The sequence below is a fragment of the Balaenoptera acutorostrata genome, unplaced genomic scaffold, assembly GCF_949987535.1.
Source record: "Balaenoptera acutorostrata unplaced genomic scaffold, mBalAcu1.1 scaffold_371, whole genome shotgun sequence".
Lineage (NCBI taxonomy): Eukaryota > Metazoa > Chordata > Mammalia > Artiodactyla > Balaenopteridae > Balaenoptera > Balaenoptera acutorostrata.
Window position 1 is genome coordinate 194,560 of NW_026645621.1, and position 26,644 is coordinate 221,203.

The 26,644-nt window shown below is 43.8% G+C and overlaps 1 protein-coding gene and 1 long non-coding RNA gene across 5 annotated transcripts in view; both read right to left on the bottom strand.

The window, feature by feature from the left end:
• Positions 1-26,644, bottom strand: part of LOC103007546 (ELKS/Rab6-interacting/CAST family member 1-like) — a 231,571-nt gene that overhangs the window by 181,940 nt on the left and 22,987 nt on the right.
• Positions 1,869-25,700, bottom strand: LOC103009764 (uncharacterized). Of its 4 annotated transcripts, XR_009006826.1 has the most exons (7): positions 25,213-25,496; positions 22,998-23,087; positions 16,622-16,793; positions 16,447-16,530; positions 16,013-16,118; positions 11,114-13,333; positions 10,037-10,744 (listed from the first exon to the last, which is right to left on the bottom strand). It is a non-coding gene; the product is annotated as an uncharacterized LOC103009764 (long non-coding RNA). The 4 variants fall into 4 exon arrangements; XR_009006827.1 differs by lacking the exon at positions 16,447-16,530 and having other exon boundaries at positions 10,039-10,744; positions 25,213-25,495; XR_009006825.1 differs by lacking the exons at positions 10,037-10,744; positions 11,114-13,333; positions 16,013-16,118; positions 16,447-16,530 and adding an exon at positions 1,869-2,328 and having other exon boundaries at positions 25,213-25,698.

A 26,644-nucleotide genomic window follows, 5' to 3' on the forward strand; every position in this document is an offset into this window, starting at 1 on the left:
TGCGGGCAGCCCGAGGGCCTCCTGGCGGGAAGCCCACCTGTCCGCGGGCGCCAGGCTCCTCGGGGCGGCCCGCCCCGGGCTCTGCGTGACTGGCCTCCTGAAGCAGCGGCGGAGGCGGCGACCCACTGTTTGCACCGCACCGCCTCCTAGGGCAAGCTGGAGGAGACAGACGCCGCCCGCCCGGCGCCTGCCGTGTGCGCGTTTGCGCCCGCGCCGGCCCGCAGCCCAGAGCCCCCGCCCGCCAGCCCTACGCCCGCCAGCCTCACCTACGGCTCCGCCCTGCCCGGGGGCGCGCTGCCGGGACCCAGCCAGGACCGTGAGGAGGAGCGGGCGGAGGAGAGCAGAGGAGCCTAGCGCCAGCGACGGGCGGGAAGCTCCAGGCGCCGCCCGACCCTGAGCTGCCGCCACCGCGGCCCTCTCACCCTGCTCAGGGCTGCCGCTGCCGCTGCTGCTGCTGCCCGGGCGCCGCCACAGCCACAGCCACAACTCGGCCGGGACGCCCGACGTCACCGCGCCCCGCCCCCTGCGCGATTCCCCAGCCCCGCCCCGGGCCGACGTCAACGCGAGCCCAGCCCCCGCGCGACCGCGCCCGGTAGGCGTCCCGCGGCCTCCTGGGAGTGCGAGTCGGGCGCGCGCGGGCCTCGGGCACTTTCCGGGTGCTGTATTTACCGTGGTATCTTTGTTAAGTCTAGCGGGGTGTCCCCCCCTTTTTTTTAATTACTAAAGTATGTCATTGTGTTAATTCAACATTAATACTAGAAAAAAAAGTGAAAATTCCCATAGCAACAGCTGCTCTTTTTCTATGCTACGTTTATGCTTTTAGAAGTAGTATAAGAGCTGTTCAATGTGCATTTTGCACATACTGTGTAAAACACATTGATGGAGAAAGAGCAGGGAATGAAGTATTTTGGCTAATCAAATAATAAACAGTGTATTGATTATCAATGTTCAGAGAAATATAATGTAATAAAGTAGATTAAGCATAAAGGTTATGTGGAATATAGTTTACTTCTATGGCTTTTCAAAATGTGAGCCTGGAGGTGCTGATTCATTCATGTATTCATTCAACAGTTATTTATTGAGTATGGTTCTGGGCAGTTTTTTTAGCCTTTGGGAATACAGTAGTGAACAAAGCTGACAAAAATTCCCACCTTCATGGAACTTACCTTCTGGACACCTTCTTGGGAAATGAAGAGGAATTCAGCAAAGGAGATTAATAAGAGGTTATTGAGGGAGGAGGAAGACCAGGAGAGTGCGATGTACTAGAAATGAAGGAAAGGAAGTTTTCAAGGAGGAGGGAATGGTCAACTGTGTCATTGTTTAAAGATGTGTCAGACTGTTGGGTAAGAAAGAATTCTGCCTGATTATAATGCCTAATAACAGAGAAATGACTAAATGCTTTTTAGTGTGAGATGAGACAAATGTAAGAATCTTTCAGTTTTTTACTTCCTTTGACTGATTTTTAAAAACATATATATTTCATTCTTTATTCTTTTCAGAACAAAATATGCAACCTGGGAGTTTATACTTGTACTAAGGAGAGGTATGACACTGTTGTTACTAATTATATGTACACTTATTTTTTTAATACATGTATCAAATCAGAAGTTATAAAAGTATACAGGGAAAAAAATAACTCTCTTCTGTCCCATCCAGTTACTCCTGAAGGCAGACACTGTTTCCAATTTGTTGTTTTTCCTAACCAGTGAAATTTTGTGCAGTAACACGGCATTTAGCTATTTTAAAATTGCATAAATATAACAAGTATTTTTATCCCCTATGTATTTTATTTTGCAGGCTTAATATTTGTTTTTATAATTTAAGTCTAGCTACCTGCAGACCTTTTTTTTTTTTTAAATAACAGCTTTATTGAGAGACAATCCACATACCATATGATTCACCCATTAAAGTGTACAATTAAATTCTTTTGGTACATTCATCACCACGATCAATTTTAGAACATTTTCATCCTCCCAAAAAGAAGCCCAAATTCATTAGCAGTCATTCCCCTGACCTTTGCTTTTAAAGCTCTCTTTTAAAAAAAAAAAAAAAAATTAATTTATTTTTGGCTGCGTTGGCTCTTCGTTTCTGTGCGAGGGCTTTCTCTAGTTGCGGCGAGCGGGGGCCACTCTTCGTTGCGGTGCGGGGGCCTCTCACTATCGCGGCCTCTCTTGTTGCGGAGCACAGGCTCCAGACGCGCAGGCTCAGTAGTTGTGGCTCACGGGCCCAGTTGCTCCGCGGCATGTGGGATCTTCCCAGACCAGGGCTCGAACCTGTGTCCCCTGCATTGGCAGGCAGATACTTAACCACTGCGCCATCAGGGAAGTCCTATATGGGAAATTTTTAAAAATATTTCCTAGAAACCACCAGACTCGTTGGCCAGTGTCACATTGACACTTAGAGTTGTAAAGGAGGATGGGTTTGGGTTTGGGTTTGGGAATGGGTTTATTACAACTGGCCCAGACCTCCACGCTTCATCCCTTAGGGTTAAAAGAGGGGCCCCCCTGCTCCCTAAGATCAAGGGTTCTCCACCCCAGCTGAACAAAATAGCAGTCTCTTAACGGGAAACAAGTGGGGATAGCGGGCAATGAACAATGGGCCACGGCTGCGGGTGATTGTGTCCGTTAGCTTTAAGGCCGCCACACAGGTCCCAGCAGTTTCTAACAGTACATGGGATGCCTATCACCCAGCAACCTTGACTGACTAGCAGTGGCACGCTGGAAATGCTGTGTTGGGAAGTACCTACCAATGAAGTACTTGTAGGACCCCAGGAAAGAAGAGCTGTGCTTTACAGCACCGGCTATGACCCAAATAGCCAAGGAGGCAGCAAGCAGCATGATATCTGTACCGCAGATCTTTTCTTGTAGCTGGAAAGCCCCAGCCTGTGATGGCAATTCCTATTTTCTTCCCTCTGGAAGATCAGTCCCAACCGCACTACCCCTGCTTCTGCTTCCTCTGAGTCTGAATGTCATCTGCCCACATTGAGGAGGAAAGGAGGAAGCCCAGGAGAGGCGTAGGCAGGAGGAATCCCACATTCCTCCTGACATCTGATTGAAGCACAGGTAAAGTGAGTCTTATGCTGTCCTTACCGAGTTCTAAGTATGAGGGACTGTACTGCACACGCAACCCCAGAGTAAGCACTGGAGATAAACCGACTTGCAAACTTTGTATCTGAAAAATCGCCTCAAATCTGAAATCACCAGTATTTCTACGCCATGTTTAGTGTCTATTTTTACGAACCAGTTTTCGAAAGCACCATCGGCAACAGGTCTAGAGCGTTCCTTTCCAAACCTGAATATTTTTAAGCAAACTTTTCATCTTCCTTAGCTAGATGAGTTCAGGAAAAACATTTCATTGATTAAAAGGGCTGCATTACAAAGGTTTGCCCCAAGACAACACAAGCTCCTCGAGAGCAGGGATTTGGGGCTGGTTTGCTCAGTGTCCCCAGCATCTACCCCAGGTGTCCTTACATCAAAGCATTCCATAAATATTTGTTGAATTAATGCCATCGCATGACCGGCCTTCTTGTGCTGTAGGATGTGAACTGCATGACTTTCCCCCTGAGGATTAAGATATTGATGGAGCATCCTTCAAGATCAATGGCATGCCCTAGATGAAAGATAGGGATGTGTAGGAGGAAACCTTGCCAGTCAAAGCTATCTATCTATTCAGTCTTAAGTGGAAACTCAAAAGACATGCACCACGGGAGCTGGTTGTAGGCCCAAAGTCACAGCTCTCCTTACAAGGAACTGTGTCATGCTAGGAAGTCACTTAACAATCATAGCAGACACGTACATAAGTGTCAGGCCCTATTCCCAGTGCTTTATGTAGATTACCTCACTTAATCTTCACAACAAGGCTATAAAGCAGATTCTGTTACCATCACGTCCCTTTAACCGATGAGCAAACTGGGGCACTGCGTTACATCACTTGCCCAGTGTCACATACAGAGCATCAGAGCCAAAATGTGAACCTGGCAATCCGGCTTAAGTATCCGTGTGAATAACATCTGCATTGTGTGGCCACCTGGGCCTCCCAGGACCTCTGGGATTTCAGTTTCCTCACTGTCTGGGGGGCGGGTGCAGACAGTGAGGAATGATGGATACATCAGGAGGCTATCAAACCTTCTCAGCTGCTTGATTGCTTTTTGAAAAGAAATCTTACTTGGCTAGTCAAATTCATAGAAACAATGTAGGATGGTGGTTACCAAGGGCTGGAGGGAGCTGAAAAGGGGGAATTGTTATTGAAAGAGACTAGAGTTGCAGTTTGCAAGAGGAAAAAGTCTGGAGATCTATTTAACACTGAGTATACTTAACGCTACTGAGCTGTACACTTAAAAACAGTTAACAAAAGTTTCCAACTTATGTGTTTAACCACAGGAAGGGAGGAAAGGAGGAAAGGACAGAGGAAAGGACGGATGAAGGGACTCTTACCTGGCAGCTCAAGAAGTAAAACAGAAGCGGAACTGCTGAATCACTGGGAAAAGGAGCCCAAGGTCCCAGCCTCTCGGCTTCTTTCCCCAGATCCTCCCACCAGAACAGCCCCTCGGGGAGATCATCAAAGCAAAGTTTTAAAACCACTAAACAGGACAACTTCTCAATTCTCTTTGAGACAATTTCAAAAGCCTCGGGTCCAATCACACTCTCAAAAGTCTCCAGCTGAAAAGCCCTCCTGGCCCCTCAAGGCCGAATCGGTTCACACTCACCACCATGGTCCTTGAGATTGTCCACAATGTAGCCCCAGCGTAAGTGTCCAAGCTCACAGAGCACCGCCGTGGCCCCCTGTACTCAGAGTTACTCGTCACAGCGGTCTCTTGAGCCTCTGTGCGCTGCCTATTTCATCCTTGTTTGTGGAGTGAGAGCTGTGTGCTCACCCGCCGCCCCAGCTCAGAAGGCTGTTTCTAGTCCCACCTTACTTATGGGCGAGGCGCTATATCTATGCCACTGTCACCTGCACAAGGTGCCCAATTCCCCCACCTCGTCTGTTCTGGGGGCTTAACAAGTATCCAGGACTCTCAGATGGAAGGGTGGAGAGGGAGTAATTCAGAAGAGACTTAGGCACAGAGGAGCATGATGATACCCCATCCCTCCCTATCCCTCAACCAGGGTGCTGAGCCATGGTTCATGATCAGGGAGAGAATGAATGCTGGGAAAGCAGCCAACGCCATAACCAACTTGTAGCAATGAGGGCCAGAGAACTGAGACGAAAGTACGTGGGGGCCATTGGCACATATCGTGCAGTTAAAAAAAAGAAAAGAAACCAGGAATGCTAACTAAAGGACAGAACGATTATCATCTTTGACTGTAAACCTCTCTCTGCATCATCCTTGGGTCCTAAAGCGACCTATTTCCATCACACGCACATTCCACCAGCAGCCGAAACTCACCTCAGCACCCATGTTATATTCTGACCCCGTTTACATGGAGCTGACTGAAAGGCAAAGAATAAGAAAATGAGGCATTTGAAAGGGAAATCCATGCTTCCTAGTTTAGCGCTGCACAAACTCCTTTGCCCACCACAGGAAGGGATTAGGCTACTCAATCCGAGTAACCCATTTCTCTTTGTTTGGGAACATGGTGATTCTATTCAGAGGGCATAAATAAGATAAAGGACCCACGCATACTAGATTTTTCATTTGGCAAGCAGAATAAAAATCTGAACCTATACCTGTGGGAAAATAATCAATTTTTCATAGACTTATTATAGGCTTCACAAAATCTACTGCACACATATTTTTAAAGGTAAGAAAGCGGCTCTTTAATGATACTTAAAATACATGGCATGGCAAGAATTATTTAAAATGTGTTTCTGAGGCCTGAAGTTTGGTACTGCCTGCTAAAATATAGATGATTTGGATAAGGCTGTCTTCTCGGGATAAACGTGAGACCCAAGCACATCTTATCATAAAGCTAATAGGAAGGTTGGTATTCAGGCAGTTAGGTAATTGGTATAAATCCTCCCAAGATATTAGATTCCCTGAACTCGCAACAGTTAGTGGTTGTTCATTGGCCTGTGTGCATTAAATAACTCCCCTTAACCCAGAGGCCAGCAATCCACTGTTCACATAAAGTCAACACAAAGCAGAGCAAGAGGAAGCAGAGCTGAATCCAATAGATACATGACCACGACTCACCCAACAAGTGTTTTCCGAGCAGCACGCCAGGCCTGGGAAAGTGGACACGTGATCCACGGGGTCTGGATGCCCAGTCTCGATGCAAGCAGATTGGCTCCATTTTTATGAGCCATCGGCTTGATTGTCCACATTGGTGGGCATGCTTTTCGCAGGAACACATCTCTGTTCTAAGCGGAAGGCTATGCGCCTACACCTGTGACCAGCCCTGTATGAGGAGTGTACGTGCGTGTGTGCGTGCGTATGCGTGACTGAATGAATGAAAGATTTTTCAAATGTCTACATAAAGCAGATCTAATATATGAACATCTCCATTTACCAAAAGGCTTTCATTTTTTTATCATGCAGCAAGTCACTGAAATATTACACTATTTTGTGTCCAGCAACTCCCTTCAAGGAGTTATGAAAACATGAAGCATCACTGATGTCAGAAGTCACAGTCTAGCCGAGAAGACAAGTGACAGACCCGAAACAGAGACCACAGCAAAGGTCTGACACCAAGTGTAAAAGCTTCAGGAGTTCACAAAATCCAAAGTCACTAAAAGCCCAAGTTGCTGAGAGGACTTGGAGCAGTGGGCGTTAAGAAGGGCAGCAAAGATGGTAGGCTTTAGATTACCAAAGGGACGGAGGTGGCGTTTCACGGAGGTACAAAAAGCAGAAGCAATGACTTAGAAGCAAAAAGAAGCCTTCTGTTTGCCGATGGCAGTGACAGCACCTGCCCTGATCAGAGCCACAGGAAACAGGGCTCATTATAGGGTGGGGACTCGTTATGAAGGGGTAACAAGCTGCCCAGAGAAGTTGATTTGTTACATTAGGGAGTCATTTTAGGATCCTGAATGGGAACAACCGGGTGTTCCTTCCGTAGGGTGAGAACTCACCCCAGGATTCCTTTCAAGAGCACGCTCCCCTTGACATTGAGTTAATGATTTCATTTGCACTCAGCTTTCCAATATCCCACCTCAGTGGTTCCCAACTTATGGACCACAGAGTTATGCCAGAGGTCCCTGAAGGCAGATAAGCACTGCCCAGAAACGACTTGCTCCTGGCATATTGCCGCTGTCTCGTTCTAATATCTGTAGATACCATGTGAGCCATAAAACGCAAATTCACTCCAAAGCCACAGTCACCTGAGTTGCCCCAGGCGCCAGCCTATGGCTGCACATGGAGTCACTGTAACAGTAGCCCAGATGTCACTAGCTCCCACCTCCCTGCTGTTCATGCAGGACTTCAGCCTCCAGTAAAGTACCCCTCAAGCATTCCTAGGAGTTCCCAGGGATTTGGTGCCTGAGCCTGCGAACAAGGCCGTCGTCCTCTCAGCAGCCACCGGGCGGCGATGGGTCCACACAGCTCCCTCTCCTGCGCCTTCAAGCACCCCGAGGCCTCCGCAGGCCAAACTGCAGGATGGTCCATATGGAGTAGGGGAAACATCTCATTCCTCCTGGGAGCTACCATTCCCAAAGCAGTCACACCGGTGCCATACACGATAGCTTACCGAGGGTATTTTAGAAAAACAACTCTGACAGTTGTTACTTACAGCCCTCAAGCTGTGAATGAAAACTGTATGTGAAGGTGAATCTAGCGGAGGTTGGACAGGAAGAAAAATACCACGGACAGAGCCCATGCCGTGCTCACAATCAACCTTCCCATAATGTGCTATCAAAATGCACATCATCCTGTTTGACCCAGCAAATCAAACTTCTAAGCACACAAGGAAGTGAAAAGTGTAGGAGGATTTTCAACGCAGATTATTTGCAAGAGTGAAAAAGGAGAAACACACATCTCCTAGTACAGAAGGGGTTAAATTATGACACACTGGCAGGGTAGAATACAGGCAGCTGTTAAAAACGATGACATCAGCTTGGAAGTACCACTGGAGAGCTCTGCGATGCATCGTTAAGTGACACGATGCCAGTTAGAACAGCGCTCCACAGCCTGTTAGGAGGCGGGGTGAGCGGCGGGCAGGCCAGCGAACCTTCATCTGCCGCTCCCCATCGCTTGCACGACTGCCTGAGCCCCCCGCCCCCTCCCCCGTGGAACCATTCTCTTCCAGGAAACCGGTCCCTGCTGCCGAACAGGTGGGGGACCGCTGAGTTAGAAGACATTAGGGACAGCGTGATCGCATTTCAAAAGTGTGGAGGAGGGGCCGGGAAGAGGTACATATGGATATTATATGTCAGGAACAAAACCTATGGAGCTACTGACAACCTTTCTCCCTCATACCCATGCCTGAAGGGGAGTCTTTTTTTACCACCAGATCCTTTATGGAACTGATCTGGGAGACAGTAAGAGAGATAAAGAGTCCTCAAATGGCCAGATTAGTCTTCATGAGAGGAGATGAAAGAGGAAGTAGTGGATGAGAGAGGCAGGCAGCCAGCCAGCCAGCCAACCAGGAGATGGAAGAAAAGAAGTACCTGGAGCTTTTAAAGACGGGGGAGGTGGAGGTCCTGGAGCAGCTACTGAAGACTTGGTGTACGGGAGAGAAAGCTGGGTGACGTAGGTTCAACATGTTTGGCCGTGTCATGTGCTGTGTGACCCCTCCAGAGTCTACAAATACACCCATGACAAAGATCTAGAACACGCATGAGGTTTTGAGATCAGATTGGTGTTTCTTCCCCATGTTTCTGTGCTGCCCATGAGGTGAGAACAAAAGCTAGTTTAAGGTTGTACATGTATGAAAAACGCCAGGAAAGACACCCCAGAAATTGTCCCAGCGGTAACATCTGTCAAGGTTAATTAGGTACTGGTGGACTTTGTTACAACAAAAGTGTATATCACATGTATAATTTTCATGGGCATGTATTTTACTTTCACTCAGGACAGGGGTTTGGGTGAGGCAAGCAGGGTGACTACAGTGCAAAACTGAAGGAGACACTGACTCTCAGCGTCTTGCTGGTTCAGAGCCGCATGTAAACACCCCCGTGAGGGAGTGCCTCCTTCACTTAGCGCCCTACCCACCCTGCTTGCCTCACCCCATCCTGGCTCTGCTTGCCTTGTTAATCACAGTTCTGAATCTCATTGAAATTCAAACTGGGATGCTATCTGCCACACACACTGCATACAGAGTGCATTGCCATTCTGAAAGCACTTTCGTATATGTAGTTCACTGTCTCTTCATGACAATCTCACAGGCAAATGAGACTAGTATTATAATTCCCATTCTACAGATGGAGACCAGAAAGGTTAAAAGACCTGTCCAAGATCACACTGCTAAGTGACAGCAAACTCAGTTCAGCTGAGTTTGATCACCATCCCCAAGTATTTCCATGACCCCACCCACATACAAAACAAACAAAAATTATCACTCATACCTATCAGGAAAACAATGAATCTCTGAAGTGAACCTAGCCCAGATATTCATGTCTCCCGTCAAATAAGGCCCGGCAGACCCCATTTGCCCCCTTGGAAACCACGGAGGCAAAGCCCACAGAAGATGTAGGCAGCCTCTAGCCAAGACGGCGCCCCATGAGGAGCAGCCCCTCTGGATTCTCGAGTAGCAGCAGGTTTTCAGGACGAGCAGCAGGCCTTCACGAGGGCCTACAGGCAGGTCCGCGGCTGCTGGCTGGCACCAGGTGTGAGCCATGGGAACTCTGGGAGCTGGGCGGGGGGTTGTGTGTGGGGAGCATCTGCACAGGAGGCACGAGCCTAAGAGAATCTCTCAGCATTGGACATTCCACAAGGCGTACATGCAGCTACTGGTGGTCGGCACTTCCGGGTTTTCGCCTTGAGGTGAGCGGAAAGGTATAACACGGCACCACTAGCCACCAGCCTGGAGCTCAACCAGCCGGCCTGGCAGCCTAGACATTTGCTTAAGGAGTTAATCCAGGCAGACCCTGAACTACCCTGTTCATCCAGCTGTGTTTCAGGGCACAGCACGATTCCAACACTGCATGTAATAAAAATGAAGAATACCCCTCCTCCTGCCCTCTGCAGATTCGTTTTTCTCGGGTCTCACTGGTACTTTCGTTTAAAACTAAGTTTAAAAATAAAGAAATCAGCAAACCACACTCATTTGCCAAGTGTGCTTTTTTTCCTTCCTTCACAAACCTAAATCATACTTGGCAGAATTCATGCTGTTCTTGTTTACCTGTTCCTCTAAGAATATGAATCCATTTCCCTCTAGCCTGGGTTTTAAGTACATTGTTTAGCCAAGCCTTTACCTCCCTCTTCTGTTAAAAAGAGGAAAACATACAGCAAACTCAAGTTCTGTATTTGTGAAAATGTTAAGAGGAAACTACCCTAGGATGTTTACACAAGCTGTGTAAAGTGGCTTTAAAGAGGCTCTAGTATTCCAGTATTACCCATACTACATTCGAATTAATACTTCCCAGAAAAAGTAAACTTTAAATAAGATCCAATCAGGATCAACTGCACACCCACCTGAGTAGCTGAACAAAATCAATGGAGCAATTCTTTGGTCATCGGACTAAAAGATTCAAGATTGACTTTTTCCCCCTTTTAGTAAAATATGAAACTCCCTGGTAACCTGAAGTATTATTGGGTCCTGTATCTTGCAAGGATTTATGGGCAATTCATCTAAAAACTGCCTTTCAACAGCTACACGAATGGCTGAAATTGCTTGATCTCGTCAGGCAAAGAGTTTTTAAAAACATTAACCTCGGGCTTCCCTGGTGGCGCAGTGGTTGAGAGTCTGCCTGCTAATGCAGGGGACACGGGTTCGAGCCCTGGTCTGGGAGGATCCCGCGTGCCGCGGAGCGGCTGGGCCCGTGAGCCACAATTGCTGAGCCTGCGCGTCTGGAGCCTGTGCCCCGCGACGGGAGGGGCCGCGATAGAGAAAGGCCCGCGCACCGCGATGAAGAGCGGTCCCCGCACCGCGATGAAGAGTGGCCCCCGCTTGCCGCAACTGGAGAAAGCCCTCGCACGAACCGAAGACCCAACACAGCCAAAAATAAAAAAAATAAATAAATAAATAAATAAATAAAATCAAGTAAAACTTTAAAAAAAAAAAAAAAAACAAACATTAACCTCAGAAACAGAATATATATATATGTCTGTCTCGTGCTAAGTACCAGAGTTTTCAATCATGAAATTAAATATTCCTTTGCAAACTCAGCTATATCCTAAAACAGCCAATGATAACCTCTTGCAATACTCAGCATGCTGTGGAGAATTGAGTTTCTAAAGGGCCGTATACGGTCCTGAACGTAATGGGAGATTCCTTTAAGGGAGTTTTTCCTTCTGAGGAAAACAGCTGTACACCGTGGACTACTGAAAAGCCCCGCTGGGCCTGTCTTATTTATGAGATGTTTCCACAGCGGGGTCTTCTGTGTTTACATGGCGCTGCTCCTCTTAGTGAGGGTGACCACTACCGAGCCTTGGATTAGGCTCTCAGCGTATATACACACACTGCCAACCGGGCACCATGACCCTCACTTCTCAGCGGAGGAAACAGTGTGAAAAGGAACTTACCTGAGGTGGCGAAGCTCGGGGAGAAGCGGAGCTGGGATGCAGTCCCAGCAGTGAAACCGCGAGGCCTGTGCTCTCCAAGGCAAACTCCGCCCAACCCCCCACCCCCACTGCCTCTTTGAAAACCTCCTCCTTACCTGCTAGGCAGGCACACCTGAGACCAGTAGTTCCCTGGGGATAAGAATCACCCGGGAAGCTTGTTCACTCTACCTTCCCAAAGCCCCTTCCCTGGAGATTCTGACTCAGGGGTTCCAAGCTGGACCCAGAAATTGTCTTTTGAACAAATGATCCAGGTGATTCTTATCATCAGAGGACTGTGGGAACGGTCTTAGATCAGGGGTGGCCGGGGCCAGGGAGTATCTTTGGCTTTGTGGGCCGTTAGGTCTCTGTCACAACTACTCGACGCAAAAGGAGCCAGACAAAATTCATGAATGAACTGGTCTGGCTGTGGTCCAATAATTTATTTACAAAAACAGGCGGCTGGCTACAGTTTGCTGACCCTTCTCTTAGACCATTCATCATACCATTAAAAAAGAGACATTAATGCCTGCTATTTGTCACCTCACTAAGGCTATGTCTCAATCAGGCAATTGACCCAATGAAAATCCTCCCAACACCATGAAACATCACTCTCATCAAGAGGATAAAGTCAAGGTTGTGTCTGCCCTCCCTCAAGCAAGAACAGATGGAATTTACATGAGAGGATGCAGTCTCAGCCAGAGAGTAGAAGCACACTGTATTTTAATGTACAAGACACACTGTATTTTAAAGGACAAGCACACTGTATTTTAAAGGACAAGAATGAGGTGGTAACTATAAGATGCTGGTGGAGATTGTGGCGGGTTTTCTTTATGCAGTGGATTTTCTAGGGCCCCCAAAACTCTTCCTGCATCCTGGGAATTACTAGCTCAGACCACCATATCATTTTTCCCGGTACCTATTGTTATATTCTTTTTTTTACTCCCTCATGAGGATGATTGATGCTAGCAGCTGAATTCAGAGGAGCGTTTGATTTGCCTGCCATCCTCTGGGAATACCCCTGCTAAATGCAGGAAAAGTCACTCAACATCAAAGATCATTCAGCCACGGATGTGAGAGCTACTGTCACCTTATAAAGCTTACAATAGCCAGCGTCCTCTTACAATTTTCCCCAGCGCAAGCTACAGAGGTGGGGAGGGTTGGAGGGAGCACGGGTTAATACAGTGGAATTTCCTTTGGCACCAGCTCCAAGCAGTCTTTTAACAGAGATGTTTAATTGATCTTTATTGAGCAGAACCTTCCCTTCTGCTTAGAAAAGAAATGATCACTTTTCCCTCGGGTTCTATCTGGAGAAGTTAATAGCCCCAGTTTTCTCTTACAGCAGAGATACTTAATGACTGGGAGACTATCGTAAGTAGAGTTTATTGTCCAAAATACAAACCCAGTTCTAATCAACCTGCACAGTGAGATTGCCTTGCTTGTATCTGTTGATACCTGGAGGAGCTTCTCCCAACTGACGAGCGCATTGTTCTTTCCACTCAGGCTCTGCTGTCCAGTTAACAAATTGGATAGCGAGGTAATCTATAGGCCTTTGCCAAAGACCGCTGAGGATGCCCTAATGTGTATCAATTTGATCCTCACATGCAGTAGCTCCCAGGTGAGGCCCGAGAGCGGAGCCATAATCATTGGCGTACACGGTGCAGGAATATTTCGCAGGTGTGAAGACGATCATTGCAATACTTCCAGGATACAGAGACACTTCCGGGATTCAGTACAAAGACAGCTGTTACTGCTTGGCAGCTATGAAGAGTGATGGAAAAACAAACAAACAAAAGTAATACTTACAGAGTTCCTTTAGCTCTTTTATAAAGGGCTTTCTTGATATTAGCGTTACTTTTTGAAATAACTTCCAAACACAACAAGCAGATATTAATATTTCCGTTTTAGAGCTAGGAAATTTTGTATTAAATGTTGTGACTGCTGTGCTCCTTGAGGACTAGATTTAGCAGTAAACTAGAGGCTAGGACTTGCTGCTACAGTAAACTCTTACTATTTGGGAATTTGTTCTAGAGATACAAATTTCCTGGGTCTTTTTCTTTGTCCTCTCCTCCTTCTGGCTGCCGGCTTTCCCCACCTGCCACCTGCCACGCCCTCCCCAGCCCTCCAAGTTGCCATCCTGGCATGGCAGGCACCGTGACCATGATTTCTGAACCACATTTTGGAACCTGTAGTATGAAAAATACCAGTGTTCTTAGGTGGACAAGAGGACAGAACTTTTGAAACCATGATTGTCCAAAAAATCGGAGATATGTGATCACTCTTATAGTGTCGCTCTAGCATATTCTCCAATGACGAGCAAAGGAAGGTGTGGAAGGGAAGCACCTACCATTTACTGACACAGTTTATAGGCATATACTCAAGGCAGGTGTAAGGCCCGGGCCTGAGGTCTTCCCGGGAATGTGAGAGGGAAGGAGGAGGGAGGCTTTATACCTGAGATATTGGATTCCTTTTTTCCCCCCATTTTACTGAGATATAATTGTCATATAATTTTATATTAATTTCAGGTGTACAACATAGTAATTTGATATGTGTATAAATTGCAAAATAATTTCCACAATAAGTTTAGTTAACATTTACCGCCTCACATAGTTACAATTTTTTTCTTGTGATGAGAACTTTTAAGATCTACGCTCTTAGCAACTTTCAAATTAAATAACAGTATTGTTCAGTGCTTTGTGTCCACCTAGAGGGGTGGGATAGGGAGGGTGGGAGGGAGATGCAAGAGGGAGGAGATATGGGGATATAGGTATATGTATAGCTGATTCACTTTGTTATACAGCAGAAACTAACACACCATTGTAAAGCAATTATACTCCAATAAAGATGTTTAAAAAAAAAAGAAAACAGTATTTTTAACTATAGTCATCACGATGTACATTACATCCCCAGGAGTTGTTTCTCTTATAACTGCAAGTTTGTACCTTTTGACCACCTTTCCCATCCCCCCTACTCCCACCTCTGGCAACCACTAAACTGTTCTCTGTTTCTATGAGCTCAGTTTTCTTCGATTCGTATACGTGAGATCATACAGTATTTGTCTTCCTCTAGTTTCACTTAGAGTAATGGCCTCAAGGTCTGTCCTGGCTTTTTTTTGCATCTGGTATCACAGTTAAACATGGTTAGAACCATGTTGGTGTTGTTACCAGGTCCTTGTCAGGTGTCATGGGCTGAGTTGCGTCCACCACGGAATTCACAGGATGAAGCCCTAAACCCCAGTACCTCAGCATGTGACTGTATTGGGAGATCAGGCCTTTAAAGAGTAATTAAGTTAAAATGAGGCCATTAGGGTGGATCCCAGTCCAATCTGACTGGTGTCCTTATAAGGAATGCAGATTAGACACACAGAGAGACACCAGGCCTGCCCAGAGGGTGAAAGCCCCGTGAGGACACAGGGAGAAGGCGGCGCTCTGCAAGCCAAGGAGAGAGGCTGGAGCAGGCTCTTCCCTCAGGAGCCTCAGAGGAAACCAACCCTGCTGACAACTTGACCTTGGACCTCCAGCCTCCAGAATGGTGAGAAATAAATTTCTGTTGTTTAAGCTACCCAGACTGTGGTGTTTTGTTATGACAGCCCTAGCAAACTCATACAGATACCAAAAATTAACGTGGAATGAGGCCTGGAACACCTACCGCTTACATGTTGTTTGCTACATGCCAAATACATGCCAAATACTAACTCGATCCTCACCATAGCCCTATGAAGTGGGCACTATTGTTCTCACCCCCATCTTACAGACAAGAAAACTGAGGCACAGAGATGTTCAGTGAATTGCCTAAGGCCATATACATCTGACATGTGGAAAAGCTGGAATTTGAACCCAGTCACCAGTCTCGGAGTTCACTGTTTTGTCTCAATTTTCTACCTGTTATCCCCCAACTGATCATCCACAAACCTTCCAAAACTGGTTCAGGAGGCAGCGTGGAAAGCAAACCTGAGGATACTGTGCCCCACTCTTGAGAGGCAAGGACTCACAACCTGGGAAGCTTAGGAGGGACAAGGAAAGCTGGTTCATCTCAGAGGCCCATGGATGGAAGGAAGAGACACCTGGGCCTGGTGAACCGAGGGCCTCGAGGCAGGAAGGCTTTTCCCATGTTGGCTGTCACCCTGATCCACAGCTCTGCCATCAGGTAGCCTTGGGTTCCTCCAGGCACACTGGCCCTATGAGTACATGATGTACTACAGGCTGCTGGAGCATATTGGATGTAGACTCAGAAATGGTTCACTCCCTCTCCAGCAGTCATTTCTCCAGAACAAGCAGGGAAAAATTACCAGACAGGGAGGTTCACCTTCATCCTCTAGACCCGGGTTTCTCAGCCCCGGCTCTAGTGACATTTTGAGCTAGGCAATGTGTGACTTTGTTTCTTTGTTGTGTGTGACTGCCATGTGCGCTGTAGGATGTTTAGCAGCATCCCTGTCCTTACCTACTAGATGCCAGTAACACATCAGCTACTTGTGACAACCAAAAGTGTCTCCAGATATTGCCAAATATCCCCGAGGGGACAAAATCACCCCCATTGAGAAGCACTTCTCTAAGAGAAACAGAAAAAGGTACTTCCTCAAGACACCATTTCCATCTGTCAGAAGGCTGTCATAATAATATATGCAAACGTTCTACATTTATGGTGTTGTACAGTGCACAACCTGCCCAACTGCCCATGGTCATCCACCTCCTCCCTCCCTCTCCTCAAGCTTCACAGGAAAATGAGGCTAATCTGCCCTACACTTCATCGTTCCTTTCTACTTTCCCATATTTCTGAGATACTATAAGGAACCCGAGGGCTTCCTGGTCTAAACTTGGGGTTCAGTTCGGGATTGACCTTTCTCCACCCTGAGGTAAGGATTAAGAAAATAAAACCTGTGCTGATCCTTCTGATTTTCTAGTTCAGCCATTAATGTGACAGGCATGAGGTGCTGATAAAGTGGCCAATTTATTCAATCCCTTTAATGGAGAGAAAAAGTTTAAACTTTTATTGGTTTAGCTTGCCCCAAAAGCAACTATCAAATGTTGGCAGGATACAATGAAGGCTTACCTTGTTAACATAGTTAAGTCTCTCTCTCTCAGAACTAGCCCATTTAGCTCCAGGGTCCTTAGCGCACCCGACGCACTTACACAGCATTTAAGAGCTTTACACAACTGGAAGGTCACATCTTTATTTCTTATCGCAGGAACACGACTTCTGTAAACTTTATTTCTGTCACAACCTAAAGCAAAATTATTGTAAAATGAGTGATTTAAACCATACATTTTATCATCATTAAAAAGCACCTTAAAAAAAAAAAAAAAGCATCTGCTCTGTGCTAAGGATAAGAAACGACTCCTGCCCTTAAAGCCTGCATTAAGGAGGGACATGAAAATTTGAATCACATGAGATAAAGAAGCATAACCTTTATGCACAGAGGTTCCTTGGAGGCAAAATGTTATATCTAAGTGACAGCTTCATGATAACCCTGAAGCAGAATCTAAAAAGCTGAGGCTATGCAGAGGTGGAGTAGGAGGTGCATTAACTGCAGAGGGAGCACCTGTGCAAAGACACTCAAGCCTGACACCTGCTGGGCACTGTAAATACTGCAGGTGGGGATGACTAAAGGCCAGGGGTCCAAGTGTGAGAACAGACAGAAAGGAAAATAGAGATGTTGGCGGAAGCAAGCCTGGGAGACAGCATGGCTTGTATCCCACAGGTGATGAGGACTGGGGTTACCACTGGCTCAGTAAGGGTGCCTCCGCTGATTAGGAAAAGGTGCCCCGCTGCTGAAGGACCAATTAGATAAAGGGAGTGATCCCAAAAAGCTCCCCTTCCTCAGGGCCAAAGAGCCCCAGGAGGCTTGGCCGAGCACAGTTCAGACTACACGCCTCTGGGCAGAGCACACGCTGGGCGGCTAGTATGCACTAACTCTGTGTGGGCAAGCCATTAGCAGCATTATTTTAAGCGTATCTTTTTATGTTAGAAGATCACTCAACCCGAGTAGGCAGATCAACTTAGAGGAACTGAGCCCAGGGGCCGCGAAAACACCCAGGAGCTTCTGCCATAGTCCGGGCAAAATGTAATATGGATGAAGAAGCAAATTGAGGAGGAGGCCAAAATCTACGAGCTAGACCCACTGGATTGAAGACATAAAGTTCACTGAAGGAACTCTGAAGAGAACAGGCTCTGCAATAAACTTTTCTTACATTCAATGTAAAATATTAGGCAAAATTAAGTACTGTGGCCTTTAAGGTCCTTTCAGCTCTAATTTCTTTTGATTTCTAACTTATTACTCTGGTTAAGTAAAGTCCCTTCAGAGGTACAGAACAGTTCCTACACCTGCATTGGATGCAAAGAATAATCTGACTTCTCTTCACCAGGGGATGAGTTGAACTGTCCTTGCAGAAGAGATAACAGATGGTGTGAACCCCAGATCCTAGAAAAAGGCCAGGCACACGATAAGTATTCAGCTTTTTGAAAACAAAAGAACAATCATTTCCTCTCCTAGATCTTCACACCCTTCCTCTGCTGGCTACTTTCTTTCAGCTTATAAACATCCTCAAGTATACCCACTTAAAAAACTCTCAGACCTATGATTCTATGGATCTTCTTGTGGGTAACTTAAGTCTCTCCCATGCCTTCAAACTCTTAGAGGAAAACATAGGCAGAACACTCTATGACATAAATCACAGCAAGATCCTTTTTGACCCAGCTCCTAGAGAAATGGAAATAAAAACACAAATAAACAAATGGGACCTAATGAAACTTCAAAGCTTTTGCACAGCAAAGGAAACCATAAACAAGACCAAAAGACAACCCTCAGAATGGGAGAAAATATTTGCAAATGAAGCAACTGACAAAGGATTAATCTCCAAGATTTACAAGCAGCTCATGCAGCTTAATAACAAAAAAACAAACCACCCAATCCAATGATGGGCAGAAGACCTAAACAGACATTTCTCCAAAGAAGATATACAGATTGCCAACAGACACATGAAAGAATGCTCAACATCATTCATCATTAGAGAAATGCAAATCAAAACTACAATGAGATATCATCTCACACCGGTCAGAATGGCCATCATGGGGCTTCCCTGGTGGCGCAGTGGTTGAGGGTCTGCCTGCTGGTGCAGGGGACGCGGATTCGAGCCGTGGTCTGGGAGGATCCCACATGCCGCGGAGCGGCTGGGCCCGTGAGCCACAATTGCTGAGCATGCGCGTCTGGAGCCTGTGCTCCGCAACGGGAGAGGCCGCGGTAGTGAGAGGCCCGCGCACCGCGATGAAGAGTGGCCCCCGCTTGCCGCAACTGGAGAAAGCCCTAGCACAGAAACGAAGACCCAACATAGCAATCAATCAATCAATCAATTAATCAATAAAAAAATAAAATCTTTAAAAAAAAAAAAAAAAAAAAAAAAAGAATGGCCATCATGAAAATATCTAGAAACAATAAATGCTGGAGAGGATGTGGAGAAAAGGGAACCCTCTTGCACTGTTGGTGGGAATGTAAATTAATACAGCCACTATGGAGAACAGTATGGAGGTTCCTTAAAAAACTAAAAATAGAACTACCATACGACCCAGCAATCCACTACTGGGCATATACCCTGAGAAAACCATAATTCAAAAAGAGTCATGTACCAAAATGTTCATTGCAGCTCTATTTACAATAGGCAGGACATGGAAGCAACCTAAGTGTCCATCATCGGATGAATGGATAAAGAAGATGTGGCATATATATACAATGGAATATTACTCAGCCATAAAAAGAAATGAAATGGAGGTATCTGTAGTGAGGTGGATGGAGTTAGAGCCTGTCATACAGAGTGAAGTAAGTCAGAAAGAGAAAAACAAATACAGTATGCTAACACATATATATGGAATCTAAGGGAAAAAAAAAGGTCATGAAGAACCTAGTGGCAAGACGGGAATAAAGACACAGACCTACTAGAGAATGGACTTGAGGATATGGGGAGAGGGAAGGGTAAGATGTGACAGGGTGAGAGAGTGGCATGGACATATATACACTACCAAATGTAAAACAGATAGCTAGTGGGAAGCAGCCGCATAGCACAGGGAGATCAGCTCGGTGCTTTGTGAACACCTAGAGGCGGGGGATAGGGAGGGTGGGAGGGAGGGAGATACAAGAGGGAAGAGATATGGGAACATATGTATATGTATAACTGATTCACTTTGTTATAAAGCAGAAACTAACACACCATTGTAAAGCAATTATACTTCAATAAACATGTTTAAAAAAAAATGTTGACCCTGATTTATCTAAGTAGTGGCAGTTCATTTAAATTTTATGTTTTTCTTTGTAGTTTTTCCCCTTTTCCCCCAACATCTTGGAATAAGAAGTTTCACAGTGAAAAAAAAAGTTGTTGCTAAAAATCAGGTTAACTCAAATGCCTATTGTGCTACTGTGAGTCATTTAAATTCATCAGGACTCTTAGAAAACTTTTAATAACAAGAGATATGTGTTCCAGGAGGACAGCTACCATTAGAATATTTATCTCATTTGGAGAAGATCATCCAATAGAAATCCCCTCAACCTTACTGAAATAAATGCACTAGAAAAGTTTAGTCACTAAAAGACATGCCTTGAAAACATTAAAGCATTTACAACTTCAACTGCTGCAGTTGAATATAATTCCAAAGATACTCAAATTTTAGAAATGTAAGGCTAGCATGATATCACCTGACCAGAGTAAAAACAATGGTTTCCTCCTTGGCTCTTGCATCAGATGTCAATTCCCACCCTTGCCCCACTTCCACCTGCTCTATTTTTTAATCACACTGGTGGATCTCAAAATATTTCCCTATGAAAATAAAAGGTACAGAAAATTATCGTTGGTTTTTGATACGATAATTTAATAGGGCTATCTGGATTAGGCTGAAGATGATCTTAAAATAAAGAAAAAATATTGCTAGGTAATACCATTAAAGGAGAAAACTAGGAGATATGATTAAATTACTGAGGGATTATCTTAAAGTCTTTAAGACACTGTAGGAAAACAGATGAAGTTTTCCAATTAATTATATCTATTCATTAGCACAGGTTCGGCATTACTTCACATTTCTGTTGGGAAAGCAGCTCCAGTTGCTATATACAATACAAAAAAACATTTAAAAAGCATCTTAGTCACACTGACCTCTTCTTGATTAGTCCTAATATATCAGATTTTAATATGTGCAAAGTCTTCCCAATAAAATGGGTAAGCTGTGATGTATTAAAAGGAATACAATGCATCTTTCTCTAAAACAAGAAAACTAATTATACATATGTGTATATATACACACCCACATATATATATTAAATTATACACACACATACACCATACACACAAGCAGAGAACCCCAAATTAGATAGAACCGGCCAATAAAGTAGATTATATCTCCCTGGAAGTCACAGAAATGCAAAATAAGACAATGCTATTAATTAAGTAGAAAACTAGAACACAAAATTACAAATAAAATTATATAATTATACGTTAAGTTTTGTGTGCATTTGCGTGTGTCAAAAACCAAATGAAACATACTAACATATTAACTGGTTGGTGTTACGGATGTTTAGAGATTAATGTTTTTTCATTTGAAAATTTCCTCATAGAAAATGGTCGTGTATTATTGATTGTGTATTATTTTTATAAGAAGAATTTACTTCGAATTTCTAAAAAGGAATAACAGATATATGCTTGCATAAAATGTCAACAGAGTCTATTCTAATTCTGAAACAAGTTGAAAAAATATTTTCTCAAGACATTCGGCAAGTATCACCTAAAATTAAATAGACAAGTCATCTAACTTTGTGTTCAGCTTGGCTTTCTTCATCTTCTGTAATAACCACATTTGTGGAACAAATTCCTATCAAAGGTTCAGACCTAAACAAAAACTACTGAGTAAAAACACATCTGTTTTGGCTTTTTCTCCGAATACTTCCCAGTATTTGTTAAAATTGAGATCTTTATATTAAACTACACGCACAAATAAACCCTACCAGGACCAAATGTTACAAAATACAGCATGAGGCAAAGCAAATATATTTCACGACAATAAACTAGGTACCTTCAGGAACAACTTAATTTCTTTTAAGCCATCGCGATAAAACTGCCAATGAAATCATGTCCAGCTTTTTATTCTACAATGTTTTGAATTTCCCTAAAAACATCAAAATATTTCCTATTTCCTCAGTTAATAACCATTTCTATATTCTGACATGGCACTTTATGTGGGCAGTAAAGAAATATTAAAGCAAGCAGAAGAGTGATTAAAAGCAGTGACCAATGTCGGAGAGAGCTGGGTCTGAATCTTCAGTCCTGACTCCTAATTTTATGGTCATTAGAAATTCCTTAACTCCCCCTGAACATTACTTTTCTCACACATAAAATGACAGTAGTAATATTACACCATAGAATTGGAAGGTTAAGTCAGATCACATATATATAACTCTTAAATTACTATATTAATTATATTAAGCAAGCAAAACTATGCTAACTAAAAGAAAACAGCCAATGGTATTGATTCCCAAGGAAATGGAGGGAAGTAATGAAGGAATCCTTCAGCCTTTGAATAATAGTCAAGTTTTTCTGTTTGTTTAACCTATTTCCATCTGAATAAGTCAAAGGCGAAAAAGAAATCAATCATGAAGTCCAGTCTGGAGATAATTCAAGAAATCAAGAGATTATATTACAACTAAGTCATGCAACTCAGGTGGAATCAGTAAATAGATTTTAAAACAAACTGGGTCTGGGTAATAAGTAGGAAAATAATACTGTTGCATAGGTCTCTTGGGTCTTTGCTGAGGTCCACAAATTCTCACAACTTCCGGTGACTAAACAAGTGCCTATCACTTCCCTAAGGAATGGGAAATAAAAGCAATAGGAATAATTATACTTGGTCCATGACCAAAGGTAGAGTAACAATCTCTAGAAAAGAAGCTTACTGGTCAATATTCTTCAACCTCAAATTTGATTTCTCACTGAGATACCAAGAAAAGTGTTTGAGTTTGGCAATCCCAAGAAACTGACATTTTCAAGTCAATTATGATACAGTTTGGACCTTACCAAGTTTCTAAATGTACATGTTGTAAAAAAAAAAAAAAAAAAAGGCATACCACAGAAATAGATGTGGGTAGTGGCAAATCGCTATGTTAGAACACTGAACCTGATTCAATTTCAGCCAGATACTTTATATTCTGCTCAAATTCAGTCTGTCTCAGATATTTACTGAGAATAACATTAAATTAACACCAGGTTGGGGGTGAAGGGTTTAGCCTTACTGACCCATACAATAACTGGTCTTGAGAACACTAGGAACACTGTTGATTCTGTACCCCTTATACTCATTGAAAGAAACCAACATTTCCAGGGAAGTCAAGACCAATTTGTCTTGCCAGATGCTTAGAACAAGGAATTACAAAAGGACAGTTTAGAATATACTCCACCTTCCTGGGTCATGTGTTGCTGTCATCAAAGGAAAAATTCTTTTTTTCCTCTTTTGGAGGAGAGGGGGTGAACAGGTGGTGGTTGTTTACCTGAATACAGAATAGACTAGTATGAATAAAATAGAATGAAAAGATGGTTGAGAAAATACATAAATAGAAAAGTCTGAGCTGGAAGTTTCTGGTCCCTTTCTTTCCGGTCAGCCTGTACTTTGGTCCTAATGTATATGACAGTGTCCCAAAATGCTTAGTCTACATTCATCAGGATTATGTGCATGTTGCGTCTAGAGCACTTAGAGCAAAATTTTTCTTCAAAGAATTTTACCTTTAGGTTGAAAAGAAATATGTTCCTTGTAACATGGTATAGAAAAATATTCCACAAATGGGACTTCTCTGGTGGTGCAGTGATTAAGAATCCACCTGCCAATGCAGGGGACACGGGTTCGAGCCCTGGTCCAGGAAGATCCCACATGCTGCGGAGCAACTAAGGTCGTGCACCACAACTACTGAGCCTGCGTTCTAGAGCCCACGAGCCACAACTACTGAGCCCAGGTGCCACAACTACTGAAGCCCATGCGCCTAGAGCCCGTGCTCCACAACAAGAGAAGCCACCGCAGTGAGAAGTCCGTGCATCACAAGCAAGAGTAGCCCCCGCTCGCCACAACTAGAGAAAGCCCGCGCACACCAACAAAGACCCAACGCAGCCAAAAATAAATACAGAAAATAAATTTATTTTAAAAAAAATTCCACAAAATAAATCTGATCATCAGCGGAATAAAATTTCTGTGCTGCCTATTTTATGCCAAGGGCTAGTCTAAGTACTGTAAACAAACGTAAACAAACACAACCTTTGGACCAGAAACCAGGTTCTTCAAACGACACTTGAAAACCTGAGATCCTTTAGGCATCCCATAAAATTTGTTTCTTTAACCCAAATTTCACAAAAAGGCAAAAATAATCATATTCAATCTGAGTAATTTAACCATGAGAAAAGTGCCCAACGCAGAGAAGGTTATACCTAAATATTTGTTTAGTGAATAAAAGACACAAGAGGTGAACTGCTACAGCTGGCCAAGACTAGAGCAAGAACAATGATCAGAAATATACAGGTTAAAGAATTTCTCTAGTCAGGAAAAAAAAAAAAAAAGCTACATATTTTTAAATGTCTGAATGTTTGTTTCGCGGGGTTAGAAGGCAACATAAGGAGAAGTGGTTCAGTACCCTGGATAGCTCCAGGGAGGCACAGTTTCTCAAGTCCCAGATCTACTTAGTTGCTGGTGTCTTCCAGCTGCAATTTCCCTGTTAAAGGGCTCTGTCATTTTTTTTTTTTTAAAGGAATTCCTTTATTTTTATTATTTATTTATTTATTTATTTATTTTTGGCTGTGTTGGGTCTTCGTTTCTGTGCAAGGGCTTTCTCCAGTTGCGGCAAGCGGGGGCCACTCTTCATCGCGGTGCGCGGGCCTCTCACCATCGCGGCCTCTCTTGTTGCGGAGCACAAGCTCCAGATGCGCAGGCTCAGTAGTTGTGGCTCACGGGCCCAGCCGCTCCTTGGCATGTGGGATCTTCCCAGACCAGGGCTCGAACCCGTGTCCCCTGCATTAGCAGGCAGACTCTCAACCACTGCGCCACCAGGGAAGCCCAGGGCTCTGTCATTTTTAAGCCAGATTCATGCCCCATAAAAACAGAGTAGACTCCTCAACCCCATCCTCACCCCGAAACACATGGAACAAATACGCACACGGAGAAGTCTAGCCTGTTCGTTAGAAAGAGAGTATCTTCTGTCCTGACCAGGGAATAAACCTGTCACTTTAGAAAACTGATCCAGGAAGTCTTATCTCTTGCTGTGTGACAGCTGATCCTGAGAGGGCTCACCACCCAGATCTAGAGTAAGGGTTTACCCACGGGATCGATAAAGTAGCTATCTTCGAGTTGAAGTAAAACGTATTACCAAACCATAATTCAGTGTTATAAACTCAAATCAATAAATCTCTTTCTGAAGAAGACTCTACCGGAAGCATAGTACCTCTCCATAACATTCACATAAGTGAAGCAACTTACCCATGAGCTATGACTACAAAGTCGTGGTAATGATTATAAAGTAACAAGAACTGTAAAGTAAAATGACACCATTTCATATCTCAAAACTATACAGAGCTAAAGTAAAATACTGACAAACAAAAGAGCCTCATCTTTACTATTCTACTTATTTTGCTTACCTACTGAGTTCCTAAATCTTTGCTTGTTACTATACCGTAGCAGTCATCTTATGGTTGGACATTTATTTGCATAGTTTCTCCCATACTAGATTGCAAATTTCTTGATAGGAGGGATCATGTATCATTCACCATGGCCAATGGTATCCTGGACACAGTAAATGTTCAATAACTGTTTATTGAATTAAACTGAGTTGAAGTAACTCATCTCTGGTTTATGAAACTTCTGTTTTCATAGCGATACGAGTGGGAGCCATCCCAGGACACAATCATGTCACCGTAGAGAAAAAGGAAGAGTTGTTGGTTCTTATAGTAAACGTAACAAAGAGATTTGGGGCATCTGGAAATATTTACCCCATAAAGAATCCTATGAGAGAAAGTAATACAAACCATACCTTCCCTTCTGCTGAGAAATCACAGAAGATTCTATTTATGTCGTATTTTTAAATCCCCAAAGACTGTATTATGAGGGAGAGAAATATAAAAACAATTGAACCCTTGAGGAAAACACAGGTCAAAAGAGATTCCTTTTAAAGAAACAAAAAGGAGGCAGGGAAGAAAAGCAAAGGGGGAGAGGAGGAGGGAGGGAGGGAAGGAGAAAGGACGAAAAGAAAGATGATGCTAAAAAAAAAAAAAAAAAAATAAGAAAGATGATGCTGTTAAAAGTGATGCTGGAGACCAATGAAAGTTATTTCTTGACAGATGGTGAGAAGCTTAGGAAAAGCAGCACCACCCAAAAACTGTACAAGTAGAAAATAAGCTTATTCTTGTTGGTCCATGGATTATATTACACGGAATAGAGGAATGGTGGGTATGTATGTTTGTTCGTTTGTTTGAAGATTACTTGTTGGGCAAATGCTTCCAGGAAATGCTTTGGGAGAGTTCACTTAGATATCTTGCAACAGACGCTCAACTTCAATAATCTCAAAAACTGCCCAAGTTTTCCAAGGCAAATCCACATTGTATGCTCAGTCTCACCAAATTCATATACGCTGTCCATTTTTTATTCTTACGTAAAATTTATCTTACATGAAATTATTAAGTGTTTTAAAATAGTTATTAAGAGTTTGGAGCACTCATGTTAGAAAATTAAGTGTTACCAAGTGAGGCTCCTTTTTTTTTGTTTTTTTTTGAGGCCCCTTTTTAATTCAGGACGTTTTCCATTTTACTGGGAATCAATTCTGTCCGGTGTTTCTAATCCAGCATGTTAAAAAATCATCCTACAAGGCCTCTGATCTTGTTTAAACACTAAAATTTCACAGTACAGATCCAAATTTCCATAAAAGTGACTCTGCTAGTGAATCCATTTCATTTGTCCCCTCCATCTGCAAAGAATAGATTTTTCTTTTCTACCTCAAGAACACCTAATCCTTACATTTTAAGAAACAGTACTTGAGTGCTTTTACTGCCAAAAGTCTCATTGTAATATAGCTGG